General features: G+C 41.8%; 1 pseudogene; it reads left to right on the forward strand.

The window, feature by feature from the left end:
• LOC124248186 (uncharacterized) overlaps positions 1-5,064 on the forward strand; it is a 127,885-nt pseudogene extending 122,821 nt beyond the window's left edge.
• Positions 5,065-6,622: the final 1,558 nt, after the last annotated feature.

The following is a 6,622-nucleotide window of genomic DNA, read 5'->3' on the forward strand; positions in this document are numbered from 1 at the left end:
ATTCACAGGGGCTCTTCCCACCCTGAATTCAGTAATGCCCTAACTTCTATAATATTCACAAAGATAACAAAATATTGGTGTGAAACGATCAAAGTCAGTAAACTATGCACAAATCTCCCCTTCCTTCTACTGCCTGCCAGGGAAATAGCTTTTCTTCAGAACTGTATACTCATGGTTCTCCACCATCAGGCTCCAGGGCATGGCACACCGCAAAAGGGAAAGTGACACAGGATTTGATAATGTCAGAGATGACACCACTTTAGCAGGGGCTGGTTCCGCAGGGGAAAACCTGACTAATGTACTACTGAAGAAAACCAGAGTTGTATGCTTAAATGAGAAGGACATTTCCTCTGTTAGGAAACAGAGGATTACAAAAAGACAGGGATGAGTGAGAAAGAAATGACTTAGGAATGGGTATATAGTCCATGTGTTTCTTTTGGCTCACCACTGTACTTCCATGGACCCAGCAAAGACTGGGACATGATGGGCACTCAGAAAATTTAATACAGATGAATGTGGATTTCTGTGTCAACAGAGCCCCTTGACCTAAAGAAGAACTGTGGTTGAAATGATCCAGAGAGAGGTAATAAACGTGTCATATAGCTGGGAGAACTGTGTATGAGTTGCCACTGCAAACCCAAAGCTTGTGTTTGTATGCATAGTTGTTCAACTTCTAGTTCACTTGTCCAATGATGTCAGACAAATAGTTATTCAAATAGGTCAATTCAGGCAACAACCACACAAGTCAAGTTGGCTAGTTTATTGCACTGACTGGTCAGCTCAGACTTGGTCACTAAGTTGGTTTTGAGTGTACACGGACTGGAAATCCCAAAAGATTTACCGGAGTAAGGTACTCAAAAGTAATGAAATTAGAGTATTAGGGAACTAATTTTTCATTACATTTTTGCTCAACTATAGCATTACCAGTGGTGCTGATGGATTAAAAGCTTTAAACTACTGGAAAACAAAATAACTGTTTCTGTAGATAGAATGCCTAAGTCCGGTGAAATGTTCATTAACTTTTTTTAGTAAGAGAATATAAGAAAACTCTGTTAGTGTCCATCTTAGTTGCTCAGTAATCAATAGTCCTAAACAAAAATCTCTATAAGAGCTCTTGAATGAAAAAATGGTGCAAAGAAACGCATTTTTTAAAAAAGTTGGTTTTCCTTATGATACAATGGAGGGAAAATGTCATCCTTGGAGGATGGAGGAAAACTGTTGGAATTGTTAAAACAATTGACTAATAGATGCCAAGTGGACATTCTTATGTTAAGAGATAGAAATGCATTCAAACAGGCGTATACTTTTAATAGTTTCATGATCCTTATGTGATAACATAAAGTAGCCTCTAACATTTACTCCTGATACTACAAATGCATCCTTAGTCCTTTGACCCTAGTTTAGCAGATTTCCTCCCTGGATTTTCTAAAGTATTGTATGTGAGCTTTGAAATTGAAGCCAAATGGTCAGCCCTTATGGCTGCCGGGGAAACAGGGAATGGTTCTCCTTAGTATTAAAGCATCTTCATGACAGCTTCTCACAATTGTTAGTGAACTGAAGAATCCCACATCCTTTTCATCAGAGGGATCTCCTGCCTCCATTCCTGATTTCCATATGCCCTTCCAGTTGAGAAGCCCACTCTTTTATACTTGTGCTTCTGAGTACTCACATTGCTCTTGGTTAGCTCTAATTTATTGTTCTTCTTCACAGTGTGCCCCATTGGCTTCCAGAAATCTTTTTATGTTGGGATCTGTGATCTAGGTAAGTCTCTAACACTGGAGTTTTTCATTAGTGAAACAACAAGAAGAAGAAATGTATTGCTATTTATATTTGTCTCTGAAAATCAGATGGTTGGTTCAGTACATGCATCCGGCAGCATACTCTGACCTTGGGAGGTAGTTTCTTTATTTGAAATACGGGTACATCCAAGTCAGATAGAGGGAACTGACAACCTAAATCACTGGATAAGGATTCTGTTTCTGGAATGTCGAAGAAGAACTCGAGAAAATTGGTGTGTAGTTTGCCCATTATGAGGCTCGGTGGTGGCTGTGTTGCTGAAGGAAGGTTACCTCCATGAGACCAGACATAGAATACACCGGACTTCCTCACGAGGATGTGTCCAATCTCATTCTTGATCACGAAATAGTAGATAGGCAGATATCCAGTCTACTGATTATACAATGATGCTTTCTTCTATGTCTGCCCTGAAAAGACCCTTATCTCCTATGGCTGCAGAGCTGAGATTGTTGATCTCAATCTGTGACTGGCTGGATTACAACGCAAGTTGAACACCCAGCCTCACAGGGTGTCTACCGTTAAAGTGAAAGCATTGATTAGGAAAATGGAATCCTTAAGATTGGAATGGGGACTTACGGGATAACACCAATGAAGTTGGGAACACTGAGACTCTAGATTCTGATGAATTCTACCCCCAATGAATGAGGCCTCTCCATCTCCAGTGGGAGTGGTGTCTCCACTCACTTCTGAAAGGGCTAACTTTGCATTGCCTGAGGAAGTCTTAGTGGTTTCCTATGAGTCAGTTGCCATGCAAGACGATGCTGATTCTCCTCAGTAACCACCCTCAGCGTCCTTCTTTGCTTCTAGACTTATAACTAGACTCCAGTCCCACCAAACCCCTAAAAGTAAGGTACAAAGTGTGACCCATGAGGAGGTGAGCTGCAATCCAAAAGACCTACTTGAGGTTTCCAACTTATGCAGACAGAAATCCAGGGAACATATGTTGGGATGGATATTAAGAGTGTGTGAATAGGGGCCAGCCCAGTGGCGAAGCGGTGGAGTTTGCATGTTCCGCTTCTCGGCAGCCCAATGTTTGCCGGTTCGGATGCCGGGTGCGGACGTGGCACCACTTGGCAAAGGCCATGCTGTGGTAGGCATCCCACATACAAAAAAAAAGTAGAGGAAGATGGGCATGGATGTTGGCTTGGGGCCAGTCTTCCTCGGCAAAAGGAGGAGGATTGGCAGTAGTTAGCTCAGGGCTAATCTTCCTCCAAAAAAAAAAGTGTGTGAATAATAAGAGAAGGAACATAATGGTTGAATCAGGCCAAATTTATTGATATAGACTCACGAGGCAAAGAGCCTGCATTTAACGGGGTAGTTGAGCGAGTTAGTAAGAGTTCTAACAGTTTACTTGTTTGGTTGATTGAAGCCAAAATGTGATTCATGTAAGTTAGAAGAAAGAATTCAAAGACTTAGGGAGGTTGGAATATTAGAAGGTATTTGTCATTTAAAACCTACTCATCCACCTTGGGAGCATACATAGACATATCATTAGCCATGACTGTGAGAAATAAATTGGTAAAGGGAGCCCTGACATCCTTGAAGAGTCTTGTCATCATTCTTCTCTGCAAGCAAGAACTTACAGGAGGAACTGTGGTTATTCATTTGGGAAACGCAAAAAGCATGGGAGTAACTGAATCTAAGAGTAGCAGGGACCAAGTGACAGTACTTGACCACCAAAGGCAAGGTGAGCATGATTACTGCAACAAACAGCAGAGTCAAGGTGACAATCAGGGTATCTGGTTCACAGAGATATGTGGCCTTATAGAGTTGATTGTGCTGTTCCTTGAAGTAAAACCGATAAGAAGCCTAGTAAATTCTCACTTGATCTGGATAAGCAGAAAAGTTCTAGGTCAAGTGAATAGAAATCTAACATGAATGATATAAACAGAGAGTCATGGCCCCTCAATCAGTTCTCAGACTTGAGCCAGTTTACAGACCCAGATCTGCTTGAATGAAGGAGAGACTGGGTCCTATTGAGGAAGGAACCTGGTATGCTGCCATAATCCATACCGTTAGTCACTCAATGGGCTCATGAGCAAAGTGGCCATAACAGCAGAATGAAGATTATGGATGGGCTCAGCAACATAGACTTCCACTCACCCAGGCTGACCAGGTTATGGCCACTGCTGAGTGCCCGATCTGCCAGCAGCAGATACCAACACTAAATCCCGCATATAGCACCATCCTCCATGTTGATTAGCCAGCTAACTGGTGGCAAATTGATTACTTTGGACCACTTCCATCATGGAATGGCCAGAATTTTGTCCTTACTGGACTAGACCCTTACCCTGGATATGGATTTGCATTCCCTGCATGCAGTGTTTCTGCCAAAACTACCATCCATGGCTTTACAGAATGCCTTATCCATGGTCTTGATATTCCACACAGCATGGCTTCTGAACAAGGAACTCACTTCACAGCAAATGAAATGCAGGAATGGGCCCATGCTCATGGAATGCACTGGTCTTACCATGTTCCTCCATCATCCTGAAGCAACCAGCTTGATAGAATGGTAGAATGGGCTTTTGAAGACTCAATTACAGCGCCAGCTAGGTGGCAATACATTGCAGGTCTGGGCAGTGTTCTCCAGAAGGTTGTATATGCTCTAAATCCATGCCTGATGTATAAATATATGGTGTTGTTTCTCCAAAAGCAAGGATTCATGGGTTCAGGAATCAAGGGGTGGAAATGGGAGTGACACCACTCACTATTACCCCTAGTGACCCACCAGCAAAAATTTTTGCTTCCTATTCCCATGACTTTATGCTTTTAGGTCTAGAGCTTTAGTTCCAAGGGGGGAAATTCTTCCACCAGGAGACACAACAATGATTCCACTGAATTGGAAATTAAGACTGCCACCTGGCCACAGTGGGCTCCTCATGCCTCTGAATCAACAGGCAACAAAGGGAGATGCTGTGCTGGCTGGAGGGATTGATCCAGACTACACAGGAGATTGGACTACTGCTTCACAATGGAGGTAAGGAAGAGTATGTCTGCAACACAGCAGATGTCTCAGGGCGACCCTTAGTGTTACCATACCCTGTGATTAAGGTCAATGGAAAAGTACAACTTCCCAATCTAGGTGGAACTACTAATGGCCTCGACCCTTCAGGAATGAAGTTTTGTGTCACCCCACCAGGTCAAGGATTCAGACCAGCTGAGCTGTTTCCTGAAGGCAAAGGGAATGCAGAATTGGCAGTGGAAGAAGGCAGTTATTAATACTTGCTATGACCTCATGACCAGTTATAGAAACGAGGACTGTAATTGTCATCAGCATTTCCTCCTTACTTTGTTATGAATATGTTTGTGTGTGTGTGTATATGAGAAAGGGAAGAAAACAAAGACATATATATCCCCCCTGTTTCCCTATTACGTAACATAAGCTGTATTGACTTTGTATCATAGAATTCAAATATGGTTAATTTTATATCGTAGTACTTAATTTATAGGAGATCAAAGAGGAGAGTAAAGATCCCTCAAAGGCTTGACCTCCTTTTCTGGGGAAGGAGTTATGTGTTTTTGGTTGTATGTAAGATAGTTATATCACGTTGGGTGAAATTATGACCTTTTTGTTGTCTTTATCTGGAAATTAATTATTGTTTAAGGGACACACATGGGTACCAAGTTGACAAGGGGTGGACTTGAGATGATTAATTTTCCATGTCCACTTGACTGAGTGACAAAATACCCAGACGTCTGGTCAAGTATCATGCTGGGTGTGTCTGTGAGGGTGTTTCTAATGAGATTAACATTTGAATCAGTAGACTGAGTAAAGCAGATTGCCCTCCCTGATGTGAATGGCCCTTTTCCAATCATTTGAAGGCTTGAATAGGACAAAAATGCTGACTTTCCCATGAGTAAGAGAAAACTCCTCCTGTCTGACTTCCTTCAAGCTGGGGAATCATTTTCTTTCCCTGTCTTTGGACTTGAACTGAAACATGAGGTCTTCCTGGTTCTCAGGCCTGCTAGCACGTGGACTGGAACTACAGCATCAGCTCGGTTCTCAGGCCTTTAGTCTTGGTCTAGAACCATACCATTGTCTTCCTTGAGTCTCCAGCTTGCTGTCTGCAAGTCTTGGGACTTGTCAGCTTCCGTTCTCACATGAGCCAATGCTTTAAAATAAATCTCTTTTTATTTTGTTGGTTCAGTTTCTCTGGTTCTGTTTCTCTGGAGAACCCTGACTAATACAGATGTCAAAATTATCTTTGGAATTGAATTGGATGGAGTTAATTTTTCTAGCTAGTATTTTTGTAGAAAAGACTATATGCAGTTGAGAAGTGTTTGAGGCCTTTCTTTCTAGAATTTTAAATAAGCTGATTTGAGTGGTAATTTGGTAATAGGATTTTAAGGCTGCATTCGGTTTGCCTGTGAAGCCTGGGCCCTAATAATGTTCAAGAACAGAGATGAAGATATGGGTAGAGAAACATCATCTAACAATATATACTGAGTGCCAACTTTGTGTTAGGTTCTAAAGGTCTACAGTAAGGAAAATTGACCTGATGGAACTTGCCACCTAGTGAGAAAGAAGGACATTCTAGACCTAAGAGCACTAGTGAATTCATAACCACAAATTCTGATGCGATTTTAAGAGGTTGTAGTAAATTCTCCAAGAGTATGTATAATAGAAAAGATTAACCTTATCTAAAGGATCAGAGGAAGCTTCCAGAGGAGGTGACATGTAAAGTAAAATCTGAAGGATGAATAAAAGGTAACCAAGTGAAGAGATGGAGGAAGATTTATTCCAGTGCAAGGGAAAGTCTGTGGAAAGACCCTGAGGCAAAGATGAAAGGACAAAATGTTCACTTAGGCAACTTAAAGATAG

The sequence above is a fragment of the Equus quagga genome, chromosome 12, assembly GCF_021613505.1.
Source record: "Equus quagga isolate Etosha38 chromosome 12, UCLA_HA_Equagga_1.0, whole genome shotgun sequence".
Classification (NCBI taxonomy): Eukaryota; Metazoa; Chordata; class Mammalia; order Perissodactyla; family Equidae; genus Equus; species Equus quagga.